Source organism: Trachypithecus francoisi, unplaced genomic scaffold (assembly GCF_009764315.1).
Source record: "Trachypithecus francoisi isolate TF-2019V2 unplaced genomic scaffold, Tfra_2.0 Lachesis_group11, whole genome shotgun sequence".
NCBI lineage: Eukaryota > Metazoa > Chordata > Mammalia > Primates > Cercopithecidae > Trachypithecus > Trachypithecus francoisi.
The window spans coordinates 88047055-88063250 of NW_022681456.1; the positions used below are offsets into that span (position 1 = coordinate 88047055).

The window sequence follows — 16196 nt, forward strand, 5'->3', positions numbered from 1 at the left end:
AATAGAGCTACCATATGATCCAGAAATCCCACTTCTGGATATTTTACCTTTGAAATGTTTAGGAGTGCTAATATATTGTTTGTTTGTTTTTGAGATGGAGTTTCACTCTTGTTGTCCAGGCTGGAGTGCAATAGTGCAGTCTTGGCTCACTGCAACCTCTGTCTCCTGGGTTCAAGCAGTTCTCATCCCTCAGCCTCCTGAATAACTGGGATTATAGGCACGTGCCACCATGCCCAGCTAATTTTGTATTTTTAGTAGAGACGGAGTTTCTCCATGTTGGTCAGACTGGTCTCAAACTCCTGACCTCAGGGGATCCACCCACCTCAGCCTCCCAAAGTGCTGGGATTACAGGTGTGAGCAACCACGCCTGGGCAATATACCTTTGAGATCCTAATTTCACTTCTTTTGGTTGAGTATTTTTGCCAAAAGAAATGAAATTAAGATCTCAAAGATATATTAGCATGCCTATGTTCACTGCAGCACTATTCACAATACCCATGATGTGGAAACAGCCTAAATGTTTATTGACAGATTAATGGATAAAGAAAATGTGGTATATATACACAATGGAAAACTATTCTGTCTATAACTAAAGGAAATTCAACAATGTGCAATGACATGGGTAAGCCTTAAAGATATTATACTTAGTGAAATAAGCCAGCCACAGAAAAACAAACATTTTTTGAGGTATCTAAAAATAGTCAAATTCATAGAATCAGAGAGCAGAATTGTGGTGTCAGGGACTGGGGGTTGTGGGAAATAGGGAGTTACTAATCAATGGGCATGAAGTATCAGTCAAGCATGGTGAATAAGCTCTAGAAATCTGCTGTACAATATTTTACTTGTAGTCAACAGTAATGTATTGCACACACTTAAAAAGGTTTTAAGAGAGTAGTTCTCATATTAAGTGTTCTTACCACGATAAAATAAAATTGAAAATGAAAGAAATTTAAATCAATTCAGTGAATAAATTAACAAGTACTCTTGAGTCCCCATGGGTGAAGCCAAGGACATATATAGATTGGGATTTTGTTGTCACAGGGCATTTTGACTTGTATATGTGTTTACCTACTCAATGTGTGTTACGGCATATGTTATTTCCCATTTCCTACATTTCTATTCCAATGACTTCATGGTAAGCATCTGACGAAATGGCGCGGCTATGCTAGTGAAGATAATATTCCTTGAAAGTACTTACTTGATATTGCAATAATTTCTCCCTACAAACATGCTAACTATAGCTCCTGAACGTATAAGAAACCATGTGGTTTTTTATCATGTATGTGTGCATGTGTATAAACATTTCATGTAGAACTTGGAAGCTATAATTTCTAAATTCACTTAAACTATGGTGGCTGCCTAGCTATAGTAAATTATATGCCTTCTTCTTCTTTGGGCCAAGCCCGAAGTGCTGCATGCTACGTGATATTTAGTGCCTCTCCCACCATAACTCTTTGATCCAAAGTGACCCACATTGGCTCAATCAGACTTTCTCCTAGAAGAATTGGGAATCTGCTGCTAAAAGACCCAGCAACCCTAGAGCTGAGTCATTTGACATGGTCTGTACATTTCCATGGCATCTCACGCTCCCAAGACCTATCTATTCAACTCTTTCTTAGATCCTGTGAGAGTCTTCCAGATCATTTTAACAAATTCCCTATGTTTAAAGTCACTCTCTGTGATTTCTCACCAAAAGAACCTCCTTAACTAATACAGCAGTGGTGTTACAGAAAACTATCAGTATTATACTTTCCTTATTGGTTCAAATTTCTCAAAGGTAAAGGAAAAGACAATATACCCGGAGGTCCCACTTTAATGATTTTCTTAGGTACCATGCAGTTGGCTCTAGCAAAACTCTAGAAGAAGAAAGTGGACTGAAGGAGCTACAGGATCTTTCATGCCACTAGAGCAATTCTCTCTATATACATATATATCCGTAACATATAACCTAGTCCTAAGTGAAAAGCCTGTGATGCAGTTCATCAGGTTCTTCCAGCAGTGGCCAGCCGTGCTTTGAATACCAACCGTTTTCTCAGAATCCTTTCTAGATTGAGAAACGATATACACTGTCATGTGTCCCTTAATGACGGGGATATATTCTAATAAGTGTTTTGTTAGGCAATCTCGTCATTGTAAGAACATCATAGAGTGTACTTACACAAATATAGATGGTATGGCCTACTACACACCTGTCCTATATGGTATGGCCTATTGCTTCTAGGTTTCAAATCTGTACAGCATGTTACTGTATTGAATACTGTAGGCAATTGTAACACAGTGCTAATTATTTGTGTATCTAAACAGATATAAACATAGAAAAAGTACAGTATAAGGAATATAAAAGATTAAAAATGGAGGCCGGGGGCAGTGGATCACACCTGTAATCCCAGCACTTTGGGCGGCCTAGGCGGACAGATCACGAGGTCAGGAGATCGAGACTATCCTGGCTAACACGGTAAAACCCCGTCTCTACTAAAAATACAAAAAAAAAAGTAGATAGGCACATTGGCAGGTGCCTGTAGTCCCAGCTACTCGGGAGGCTGAGGCAGGAGAATGGCGTGAACCTGGGAGGCAGAGGTTGCAATTGAGCCGAGATAGTGCCACTGCACTCCAGCCTGGGAGACAGAGCAAGACTCCGTCTCAAAAATAAATAAATAAATAAATAAATAAATGAAATAAATAAAGATTAAAAATAGTACACCTGTATAGGGCATTTACCATGAATGGCACTTACAGACTAGAAGTTACTCTGGGTGAGTCAGTGAGTGAACATGAAGGCCTAGGACATTACTGCACACCACTATAGACTTCATAAACACTGTACACCTAGGCTACACTACATATATTAAACAATAGTTTTCATTTTTCAATAATAAATTAACTTTAGTTAACTGTAACATTTTTACTTTTTAATGGTTTTAACTTTTTGACTCATAATAACACTTAGCTTAAAACACAAACATATTACATACCTACATAAAAATATTTTTTCTTTACATTCTCATTCTATAAGTTTTTTTCTATTTTAAATTTTTTAACTTATTAAACTTTTTTGTTAAAAACTAACCACAAACACATACATTAGCCCAGGCCTACACAAGGACAGGATCATCAATATCCCTGTCTTCTACCTCCACATCTTGTCCCCCTGGAGAGTCTTTAGGGCAGTAACACACATGGAGTTGTCATCTTCTACGATAACAATGCCTTCTTCTGGAGTACCTCCTGATGACCTGCCTGAGACTGTTTTACAGCTAACTTTTTCTAAATAAGCAGGAGTACACCCTCAAATAACAATAAAAAGTATAGTCTACTAAATATATAATCCAGTAACATAGTTGATTATCATTATCACGTATTATGTACTATATGTAATCACATTGCTATACTTTTATACAACTGTAGCACAGTAGGTTTGTTTATACCAGCATCACCACAAACACGTGAGTAATGCATTACATTATGATGTTACCACCACTAGGCCATAGGAATTTTTTAGCCCCATTATAATCTTAGGAGACCACCATCATATAATATGCAGACTGTCTTTAACTGAAACATTATTGTGTAGCACATGACTCTCTCTCTCTTTCTCTCTCATATATATATATATACTTTTATGTCATTGATGCTAAAGGATCTTTTAAGTGTCCTTAAAACTGACCTTTTTGCATCATATATCAAAATCCCTAGTTAGTTGAAATAATCTTACTAACAACCAATGTTTAAGGATAACTTTCAGTATCTGGTATTTAGTGATATAAACACAAGAAGAGAAATTTTAATTCCACATGTATGAGTTAATATTTTATTTTTTAAAAGCCCCATTAAACACCTGTAAATCCCAGCACTTTGGGAGGCTGAGGCAGGTGGATCACCTGAGGTCAGGCATTCGAGACCAGCCTGGTCAACATGGTGAAACCCTGTCTCTACTAAAAACACAAAAATTAGCCAGTCCTGGTGGTGTGTGTCTGTAATCCCAGCTGCTGGGGAGACTGAGGCAGGAGAATCACTTGATCCCGGGAGGCAGAGGAGGCAGAGGCTGCAGTGAGCCAAGATCACACCACTGCATTCCTGCTTGGGCGACAGAGGGAGACTCTGTCTCAATAAAATTAAATTAAATTAAAATTAAATAAAATAAAGTAAAATAATAAATAATAACCCATGAAAATCTTTCCTCTATTTATTTTTAATAAATATGCAAGTAAAAAGACATTAAAGTTTTATTAGATTTTTCCTTTGGTAATTTTGGTTTTGATTTGAAAATGCTTAAGATGCTTAGAAAATTATCGAATCGTACTCTGCAGCAGAAAATAGTTAAAGTAACTTAAACTTACAAGTCTTGTGTGTTATCAGTGGCACCAAATGTATCCACGAAACTGCTCTGCTCAGGATGATGGACAAAAGAACTCATCTTCACCATCAGCACTAGACTCTTCCCAGCCTCCACTGAGCATACCTGTTGGCAATCTTCCTGATTTCCACAGCAAATGAATTTTTAACAATATCCCATAAGATTTGCAATAGAATATACAAGTAGCAAAAATTTTCAACAAAGCCTTTGTAGATAAGAGTGAGTCTCTTTCTGGGTTAATGGTAAGAGTCCCATGAAAGGAAATTTGCCATGGACTTCCCGAAAATGAGACTGCTCTTTTCCACTAAGAGAGACTAATAATGGCCTTCCAAACATTAACTATTTACTTAAATTTAGAGAAATCGGAGTTACCAAAAACTTTCAGCAAATAAAATTGAATCTACTTCAGAGAACAGTGATACTGGATGAAAACCATAGTTTACATTCCATCTTCAAAGTGAGATAATTCAGGAATGCCAAAAATTCAGCACAGCCTTCTCAAGTAACAATCTTGTCCTTAAGAAACCATTGGGATTTTGAGCTGTGGAATTTTCCACCCATTTATCCTTTCATTATCTATCTTTTTTGCTTCAAATGTCAGTTGACTCCTCTCACTCATAGTTGTACAAATTACAGGGCTTTTTTTTTTAATTGTCATAAAACAGATACATTATTCATCTATCCAGTTTCATCTGAAGGGAATCCAACAAAGAAGAAATTTTATTTTCCAATAAAATATTAAAGCTGCTTTACCCCACAAGAGACAGAGCAGAAATTCCATCCATGATCTATGTAAGTACAAAACTTTTTGCCTATCAGAGCATGTGTGAATTTAATTTTATGAAAATGTAGACCTGTTTTTTCCTGTTATGCTTCATAGTACTTGTGTATGCATATGTAACAATTTCAATGTTTTTATTAGTTTGTGAAGCCTTGGTACCATGATGATACCAAGAACATCCCGTGCTTTTCCTAGCAAATATTGACTTAGAAGGACACTGTTGACATTTGTGCCGCATTCTTGATAGAAAGCATGTACATATTACAGGATTTGTTTCCCTCTAATGTAAATACAGTGGAGCAGAAAATTCAAGTGGTGATTATGCATAAGTCATTACCTTTGCCTCTGGGTTATGGATTGAACTAGAACCCAGGTGAAGGTCATCATGACCCCCACTCCCGTCCCCACCCCTGGCCTTTAGCAGGCACTTCTATCACTAATGAAAAGAGGGTGTGCCAAGCTCAACACACACATACCTTTCTAACTGACAGAATCCAGCTCTGATTCATAAAAGTCCTATCTAAAAGGAAGGGAGAAATGATGTTAGCATTGACACTGGGGTACACGTCAGCTCAGTGCACAAACATAGGTAAATTATGGAAGGATAAATCTTTCTCTTTTTGGAGACAGGAGACAGTTCACCACACCCCCTCTGTAAAAGGATTGTGGGAGACACATAGGTAATAAGGCGAAACCTTTATCTGTCTCCCAACCAACCTCTGTGTCCCCATGTTCCACCCAGCTCTCCATGATTGAATAATTAAGCCCTTAAATAGTTATCATATGTCCTTAAATAGTTACCATCAACCTCAAATGAAAACATTCAGCAAAAAACAGATGTGGGATCAATGCTCTTGGTCCAAAGATAAAAGATGCATTATGAAAAAGATAGGAATGACTTTATAAACAAAACAGAACTTTCTCAACAATCTCATTAACCAATACTCTTTCATCGTAAGTGATCACGGTTATTTGGCGTCAGAAGCAAAATATGGAGAGATCTTTCTGCAGACAAGTAGAGACAAGGCACAATAAAGGGAGAGTTAGGTGTGTAAAGAAAGTGATGAAATGGACATACTTTAGTGTTTAATTCATAAGGAAGAAAATACATCAACTAAAGCAGGGATTTAACCCCTTCTGGGTGGAATGTCAAATACACATATAAACAATTATTTCTGTTCCTTTCAGCATCAAAGCACTCTATACAGTTTGAACTTTTATCTCAGTACTTGGGTTTGTTTCAAGGCTTGGTAAATGCACCTCATAAGATACTTTTATATATGAAAAGTTACAAATTCCAACATCTGTAACTGTTTGAAAAGCTCATTGATTCCGAGTCAAGGAAGTTACAATTTGTGATGATTCCATTTCAAACCATACCCAAACCTACCATTAAACTCACAGCCCGCATCTCAAATGGGCATCACCCCATCTCACAAATGGGGAGAATTTCTGGGACTCACGCTTTATGGGGGGTGAGAAGGGAGGTCCTGAACTAGCTGATATTAAATGGCCCTACATTCAAACACAGTGAACCCAGACCACATTCCAACAGCATTACCCAAGTGGTGAGGCTGAACTCTTCTGCAGATGCTTGTACACAAGACTTGATGTTTATTTTGTGACGTCACTTTCCTCTTTCCCCATTTCAAAGTTGACCTTGTGTCGATTTTAACCTGATTTTGTCTGTATAAACACAATGGGATAAAGGAAAGAACTGTAGGATTTTTGAACCTCATATTCCTTAGTGGAGGACTTTGTATTATCTTTGACAACCAGGTTAGCCAAAACAAGTACAGATCTTTGCCCCAAAACAAATAACTGAACAACTAGAGTTATTATATAAAAATGATCATTGTAAACATTTTTAATAAGAGCAACAAAAATCAAAATGTAAGTAACTTATTGGCCATTTGCTAACTGTGTTATGTGGAGCAAGTTACTTAAGCTTTCTGTGCCTCAGTCTCAACATCTGCAAAATTGAGATAATAATGGTGTCTATTCATAGGCTTGCTGGAAAAATTAAATCAGTTAATACCCGTAAAGTGTCTAGAACAGAACCTGGAGACAATAAGTGTTTGATAAACATCAAGTGTTTATTATTATTATTACCACCACTGCTACTGATTTCAGACAAGCCTTTCTCAAGTAAGTGAGATTTTGTTGATGAACTGGAAAATTCAATCCATTGTAGATTGGAATGTTGCCGTGACATGAACATCAGCTTTTAAGGATACACTAGGGCAGAGTCCAGCATCAGCTTAAAGCCAAACAAACGAGGGAAGTAGAGACAGTCTTATCTCCATGACTAACACTCATTTTTAAAAATACTTAAATATCAATTTTTATGTTGCATTTTTAAAAGCCCCAAGAATGGAATTGAAAACCCAATCTTTTTTAAGTCTGTTTCAATTTTTAGAAGCCTTGACCAAGCCACTCTCTCTTAGTTGGTAGTTTCCATATATGGTGTAAATAACAATCTTAACCAGGTGTGGTGGCTCATGCCTGTAGTCACAGCTAGTTGGGTGGTTGAGGTGGGAGGATCATTTGGGCCCAAGAGGTCAAGTCTACAGTGAGTCGTGATCATGCCACTGCACTCCAACCTGGGCGACAGAGTAAGACCCTGTCTCAAAAAAAAAAAAAAAATTAAATTATATAAAATAAATAAATAACAATCTTTACCTGAATTGTAAAGATTAAATGTACTTGAAAGCATTTCTGGGTTATAAATTTTACAGAGAATTGTACATTCTTTAAATGCACCATCATTACAATTATAAAATATTTATCTTACCTTGAGATCACTGGGGGTCAAAATGTCATTTTTGGTTTTTTCCAAGTACTTAGCATTGACCATGGAATTAGTATATGTAATCAGAATATTCATGGAAAATCTGTTTAAAAGAAAGAACTCTGAGCTGGGAATTGGAGGTCTGGGTTTTAGCCCCAGTTTTCTCATGGACACCTTCATATAGCTCTGACCAAGTCATTTAGACTTCTTGGCACCACTTCCTTTTCTGTAAAACACAGGGTGCATTAGCTGATCTCTTACCCTCTAATTCTACAATTCTAAATGTCATGCATATGTTTGCATGAATCCATGAGTCACTAAAACCTAATCAATTTCAGAAAATTATTTAATAAACAAAATGTCTTATAAGCAGTTCAAGAGATCTTGGAACTGACTTTCAAAACATTGCATAATTGTGTTCAGGCAAAGACTTCAAACCCAGAAGAACATCTTGGAATTGTTTCATCATTCTGCAGTGGAGAAAGGCTGGGAATTCACATATTCACACTCATTTAAACATCTCTCATTAATCTCTGAGGGCACTTAATAAAGATAAAAGGGTATTGCCTCTTTCAAAATGAAATGAAAGTATAAGAGCATGCTATATTTCTATAACATTCTCAGTATCTCACAATGCTGTGATAGCAATGTTACCTTCTTTTTATTTCTCTCCCTTCTGATTTGATCAATGTAACAACTTTGTGAAAGAGGCTAGATCCAGGAACTATTGTACCCATATTACAAATAAATATCCTGGGGACGAAATAAAATAACTTGCTTCCCACTTGGAGCTGCTGGTCCTCACACTTGGATCTCCTAACTCAGATGACACCTGACCCAGCTGAGTGACCTCTGCGCTGCAGCTCATATGCACGTCGACCACGTGCCTGCCGCATCACTGTGAGCAAGATCAGTCCCTAGTAAGGCCTGGCTCAGCTCCCTATCAGAAACAAAAAGTCCTCCTCCTACTTTCCACCCCAAGTCACTGTCTGGGAGCCTCTACAGAACTGAAGGGGTGCAGCCCTTTTGAAGGACTTCCATGAACAAAAATGTTCCCAGATAAGAACAATAGACTTATTGATGGCCAGATCTGAACCTGCTTACCATGCTCTGTGCTTTCTCCCTATAAATGCTTTTCCCATAATCCAGTGGCTGCTTTGGAAGAGTTGTCCAGAACACTTTCATCAGGGCTATTTTTCATCCTACGATTTTGGTCATCATCCAGTTTATTTTTTTAAAAAGAGCAGCCAGGAGTAAATCACGTCCTAGAGAAAAAAAAAAAAAAATCCTACAAGGTTCAAAACATTTTATACTCATGGGAATAATTAGGAAAATTCTAGAATTATACCTGTTAGCCAATTAAGGAGTGACCAACTTCAAATCACAAATACAGGTTCCTGAAAACAACATGTAATTTTATGTAACTGACTTACCAGCCTGGGGATAGAAACAAGACCATGATGCATTTGAAGAGCCTGCCCAGGGCTTGGTTGGTAACTGGAATCCAGCAGAGCTGGTGGGCTTGGAAGGAAAGGATTACACAGAGATTAGCTACACCAAAACATGTCTGTGTTTGCATAATATTTATGTTTCCGCCCTCATAATGGCTTCATTTCATTTATTCTCCAAACTGAATAGCAGAGACAGCTACTCATTGTGGTACACATGGTTACATTGCTCCTTTTGCCAATTCCACGAGACAATCATTGTCACTTTTCTCTGGCTATTGAAAACAAAATAAACACAGGTCTGAATCTTTGACTCATTTTTCACTTAGAATGGAAGATATTGGCAGCCAATGTATCATTTCACTTAATTCAGATCCACAAATATTGAGAAACTTTTGTGGATAAGCCATCAGGTTAAGTGCTTCAGAGACCTAAATCTGAGCAAGACACAACCCCAGTTCACAAAACGCTCAATGAAGTGGGCGATTGCTGGGAAATACTGCGGGGAACTAGGGATCAGAAGGAGACTGTAGGGAACCAGAGGGGATGGCAAGTCTTCAAATTACTGTTTAGAATCAAAGGTCTAACAGTAGTAAACCTCATGATCAAATACAACATAGATGTAAGGTTAGGGACCACGTAAAATTTTCTTGCTCTATATTGCTTAAAATAATTTTTTTAAGGTAAGAAAGAGAGGCACCTTGAAGTTCCAAAAGTGGAATGGCTCTTAAGTCAAAGAGATAAGAATTGGTTTCATGAAGGAAGTGGCATTGAATATGAGCCTGGAAGGTTGAGTAGATGTTTAATAAACTGGTAATATAGCTATAGATACAGATATAAATTCACAATTTTAAATGGCACTTTTGTCTACATCATCCACTTTTGCATACAAAAAGATGAGGTTCCTCAGTGTCAGAAGCACCCCACAGGCAAACACAAGGACTGGGAATTATCAGACAGTCATAGGAACTAGTACATAATTTTCCATGCACACAATGAAACTTTGGTGAGTAAGTACTATGGTCTAAGTGTGAAGTATAGGTGATACAAGGATTTTGAGGCACAGATGTCTGCCTTCAAGTGTAATACAGTCTGTAGGAAAGGCTGCCATATGTGGCTCATATATGTTAGATGGTATTAGGAGATAAAGGTGGGAGGCTATGCCAGCATCATGCTAAGAGGTCCTTAAAAACAGGCTAAGGGTTAGTATTTAATTCAGTGACAATAGAGGATCATTAAAGATGTTAGGCTAAGAAGCCATATCATCTGGGTTGAGTATACAGTTCATTTACAGTAAAAATATAGAATTTGAAGGGCGTGGTGGCTCACGCCTGTAATCCCAGCACTTTGGGAGGCCGAGGCAGGCGGATCACGAGGTCAGGAGTTCAAGACCAGCCTGGCCAATATGGTGAAACCCCGTCTCTACTAAAAATACAAAAATTAGCCAAGTACAGTGGTGCATGCCTGTAGTCCCAGCTACTCGGGAGGCTGAGGCAGAAGAATTGCTTGAACCCAGGAGGCAGAGGTTGCAGTGAGCCGAGATCATGCCACTGCACTCCAGCCTGGGTGATAGAGTAAGACTCCATCTCAAAAATAAAATAAAATAAAATAAAATAAAATATATATATATACACACACCACACACACAAATATATATATATATACATATATATACACGTATATATATGGAGAGAGAGAGAGAGAGAATTCATTCAGAGCAAGATGGAATAAGGAAAAAGACTGATTTAGAGACAACTGCAAAATACCCAGGCAGGAGGTAAGAGGAAATATGGTAAGAAGTGAGAGTAAATATGGTAGCACTCAAGGGAATTAATGAAAAAAAGAGGAACTCAACTAAAATTAACAGTGTAGAGCATTGACTTGTTTCAGAGGAAAAGAAAACATTTGATACGGGCCATGCTGAGTTTGAGATGCTATTGGTGTCTAGCCATCAGCTGGACATTCGGGTCTGAGGTACTCAGTCCTGGCAAGAAAGATACCTGTGCGCACTGTCCTCATGGGAGTGATGGTTAAGGCCACAGTATTGAACAAGATAGCTGAGGTAGCAAGTGTAGGTCTAGATGCAGGAAGAAGAAAACATTCCAGCGGACACGTACACGTATAGAGAAGTAGAAAGAGAAGCATGTAAAGAGAAAGGAGAACTGAGAAAAGAATGCCAGGGAAGCAGAGAGGGGGATGCTTAAATGACAGAAGCAGCAATCAAATGCTAAGGAGAAGCCAGAGAAGCATAGCCTGAGATGAGCACTTGGATCCAGTGCATAGGTCAACAGTTGCCTCTGAAAAAGACACGTCAGTGGGGGTGAGAATAGAAAAGTCAGCACTCAAGATAGTGAAAAATGAGTGAGTACATAGCAAGGAAGTGGACTTCAGGAAGTTTGACAGAGGATTATAGAATGAAGATGGAACTGATGAGGGAAGGGTTGTTGGGGAAAGGTTAAGGGAATCAGGCTGGCAGTCAGAGGTGCTAATCTGGCAAAGAAAAAGGACACATACTCCTCAGAAGCAAATTAGTAGGAAGAAAGCATAGGAAGGGGCAGTGAAAATACAAAGATTCTCTCCCTAGACCTTGTCGCCCACGCCTATGGGCACAATTACAACCTCTCCTGGAATGACTCACAAATGTCTGAGCTAACCCTAACCCTCCTCCTGAGCTCCTCAGCTATATATAAAACTGCCTATTAGAAAACACCTGGATATCTTCAAGGCACCTCAACTTGTACTTGCCCAAATTAAATTCATGACCTTTTCTTCCAAACAGTGTCATCCTGTACTGTTCCCTGCCGATAAATGATATCATTATCCATCAAAACTGCCAAAGTCCAAAAGTTAGGACTTGCTTCTACACCTCTATTGTTCTCAACTCCACCCCCAACCAAAAGGCTTTTAACTTGTCTCCTCAAATCTGCTTTTGCCCCCTTTTAAGCTCTGCACTGCAGCTAAAGTGACCTTTTCAAAATTCAACTCTGATCATATTCACTCCTGCTTAGATCCCTGCAGTGACTTCCTCTTGGGCAGGGCCACAGTCTGATGTGATTGTTCGGGTCCTATGTGGCCTGGCTCTGCCCACCTCCCTGCCTCACCCCACATTCTCCCCCACCCACATGCCCTGGTTACTCGGTCTTCTCTGTGCTTCCTCACATAATTCCAGTTCTCTTCCACCACTGGGCTCTGCACATGCTGTTTCACCTGCCTGGTACGTCCTTCCTACCATCCTTTCCACCTGGTTAACTTCTATTTCAGGGAGAATAGGCAACAGTAGTATATCATGGTGATTAGGACTCCAGGCTTTGGAATCAAGCTGTTCCAAAACCCATTCCTCTACTCACCCATTGGCTGATCCTAAACAAGTAATATACTGTATCTAAGCCTAAGTTTCTCACCTATATGTTAACATGAGTCCGTACTTCACAGAGGTTATTCATAGAAAGCACTAAAATCTGAGACTGGCATATAATGCCCACTTTGTGAATGTCTGCAATTTTTTGTTAAGCTTTTTTCCAGCCATGGGACAATCATCACTTCTTGGAGAAGCCTGTGCCAAGGTCACCATCCCCTAATCTGCACCCACAGTCTCCTCTGTTGTACCCAACATAGATTTAATTCTGCACTTATGTATAAGATTTTTAGAATATACCTGTCTTCTCCACCAGAAGGCTCATCGAGAGCAGGATTTGCCTACTTTGCTCATGCAGACAGCCCAGTCTCTAACACAATACCTGACACAGAGTAGACACTCTACCAGTACTTCCTCAACAAAGGAATGAATGAATGAGCAAACCACGGTAGCCCAGCTGTGGTTAGAGTGGGAATCAGCATATTCAGCTTCTCCTGTAAGCAACAGCCCAGTATTTGGTCATTTGGCCATTGCATCCTTGTATTAGCAGTTTGTCATCTCATCTATGAATGCCAGTAAATCACTATTAGCAATACTTATTTTTTGAAAACTAGGTGAGCCTCACCGCATGTTCTCATTCATAGGTGGGAGTTGAACAATGAGAAAACTTGGACACAGGAAGGGAAACATCATATACCAGGGCCTGTTGTGTGGTGGGGGTAGCGGGGAGGGAAAGCATTAGGAGATATGCCTAATGTAAATGACAAGTTAATGGGTGCAGCACACCAACATGGCACATGTATACATATGTAACAAACCTGCACATTGTGCACATGTACCCTAGAACCTAAAGTATAATAAAAATTTTAAAAAACTTTTAAAAACTAGGTGAGCCTGAGGTAAAATTCATATTTATGCAGGTCTCATTGGCCAAGGACATTTGATCTTCCCTGGTTGAGGCTGATGAAGATGATGACAGCAGGGATGATAATGTTGTAATTAACAAGGCTTATGAATATTAGCATATTAAACCCTAGAACACTTTGGTCTAGTAAATGGAACATACTAGAACAGAAGCTCCTGAAGGTCATCTCACATGCCAAGTGAGAAATAGTGAGAGAGCCCTGTCACTTGCTCTCTTTGGTCCATCTTAATTTTCTGTATTGTAGATACATACACACACGCCTCACCAGGTCCCTGTGCCTGGATGTGACCTTCCATGGTCTTCTGACTATTAACTGTGACATTTGAAATTCATGAGTCAGATCCCATAGTCTGCATCCCTGCTTCTCACTACGTGACCCTCTCTCCCCTCAGCCTTTTCCAAAGAAGACCACCGAGTCCACTCACACTTTATTTTAGGGAATGTTTTGGGAAATTCCTACACAGTTCTCAACAAATATGAGGAAAAGCAAATGAAAGATCTCTATAACTCTTTATACATTGCCTTTACAGCGTGTAAATCCTTTCATTAACATATCCTGGCCGTGCGCAGTGGCTCACACCTGTAATCACAGCACTTTGAAAGGCTGAGGTGGGAGGATCACCTGAGCCCAGGAATTGTTTTGTTTTGTTTGTTTTGTTTTGTTTTGTTTTAATTATACTTTATGTTCTAGGGTACATGTGCACAACATGCAGGTTTGTTACATATGAATACATGTGCCAAGTTGGTGTGCTGCACCCATTAACTCGTCATTTACATTAGGTATATCTCGTGATGCTTTCCCTCCCCCCTACCCCCACCACACAATAGGCCCCAGTGTGTGATGTTCCCCTTCCTGTGACCAAGTGTTGTCATTGTTGAATTCCCACCTATGAGAGAGAACATGCGGTGTTTGGTTTTCTGTTCTTACGATAGTTTGCTGAGAATGACGGTTTCCAGCTGCATCCATGTCCCTACAAAGGACATGAATTCATCCTTTCTTATGGCTGCATAGTATTCCATGGTGTATATGTGCCACATTTTCTTAATCCAGTCTGTCATTGGTGGACATTTGGGTAGGTTCCAAGTCTTTGCTATTGTGAATAGTACTGCAATAAACATACATGTGCATGTGCCTTTATAGCAGCATGACTTATAATCCTTTGGGTATATACCCAGTAATGGGATGTCTGGGTCGAATGGTATTTCTAGTTCTAGATCCTCGAGGAATCATCACACTGTCTTCCACAATGGTTGAACTAGTTTACAGTCCCAACAGCAGTGTAAAAGTGTTCCTATTTCTCCACATCCTCTCCAGCACCTGTTGTTTCCTGACTTTTTAATGATCGCCATTCTAACTGGTGTGGGATGGTATCTCATTGTGGTTTTGATCTGCATTTCTCTGATGGCCAGTGATGATGAGCATTTTTTCATGTGTCTATTGGCTGCATAAATGTTTTCTTTTGAGAAGTGTCTGTTCATATCCTTTGCCCACTTTTTGATGGGGTTGTTTGTTTTTTTCTTATAAATTTGTTTGAGTTCTTTGTACGTTCTGGATATTAGCCCTTTCTCAGATGAGTAGATTGCAAAAATTTTCTCCCATTCTGTAGGTTGTCTGTTCACTCTGATGGTAGTTTCTTTTGCTGTGCAGAAGCTCTTTAGTTTAATTAGATCCCATCTGTCTATTTTGGCTTTTGTTGCCATTGCTTTTGTTGTTTTAGACATGAAGTCCTTGCCCACGCCTATGTCCTGAATGGTATTGCCTAGGTTTTCTTATATGGTTTTTATGGTTTTAGGTCTAACATTTAAGTCTCTAATCCATCTTGGATTAATTTTTGTATAAGGTGTAAGGAAGGTATCCAGTTTCAGCTTTCTACTTATGGCTAGCCAGTTTTCCCAGCACCATTTATTAAATAGGGAATCTTTTCCCCACTTTTTGTTTTTGTCAGGTTTGTCAAAGATCAGATGGTTGGAGATGTGTGGTATTATTTCTGAGGAGCCCAGGAGTTTGAGACCAGCTTGAGCAGCATAGTGAGACCAATATCAATCAAGAAAAATGACGAGAGAAGTCTCAATCATTTTAGGAGGTTTATTTGCCACAGTTAAGTATGTGTGCCCAGGAAACAGGTTTATGCCTTTCTCTGAAGATGATTTTGAGGTCTCCAAATTTAAAGGGGAAAGGGTGGGATATTGAGAAGTACACAATTTTCATGTAAGTGGGGCGGGTAGGGAAAAATAGTCGTTCATGCCTTTCTCCGGCTCAGTGAATCTGTATTTTTTTATGTAAGGTGATATAGACAAATGGGGCAGAGGAAAAATGCAGGGAATCTGCATTTTACGTAAGATAACATAGACAAAATGGGGCAGGAGAACAATCAGATGCGCCTTTGTGTGTGGTGGGCAAGGGGATGACCGCACCTGTAAGGATAAGCTATAAATTTACATTGCCATGGCAAAATTGTGACATTTTAACAGAAACACCTTAAAAGATCTTGAAGCTCACTAGGAATTTCCTTGTGGGCAAAATATGGCAGAGGTGTGTAGA

At 39.1% G+C, this 16196-nt stretch overlaps 1 long non-coding RNA gene across 2 annotated transcripts in view; it reads right to left on the bottom strand.

Moving 5' to 3' along the window:
• The window catches only part of LOC117090239, a 164555-nt gene that overhangs the window by 133921 nt on the left and 14438 nt on the right, over positions 1-16196 (bottom strand). For both annotated transcript variants that reach the window (XR_004439941.1, XR_004439942.1), the window contains 6 exons: positions 9360-9447; positions 9031-9191; positions 7930-8029; positions 6697-7758; positions 5612-5655; positions 4338-4474 (listed from right to left, as the gene is read on the bottom strand). This is a non-coding gene — a long non-coding RNA (uncharacterized LOC117090239). The remainder of the gene's footprint in view (positions 1-4337; positions 4475-5611; positions 5656-6696; positions 7759-7929; positions 8030-9030; positions 9192-9359; positions 9448-16196) is intronic.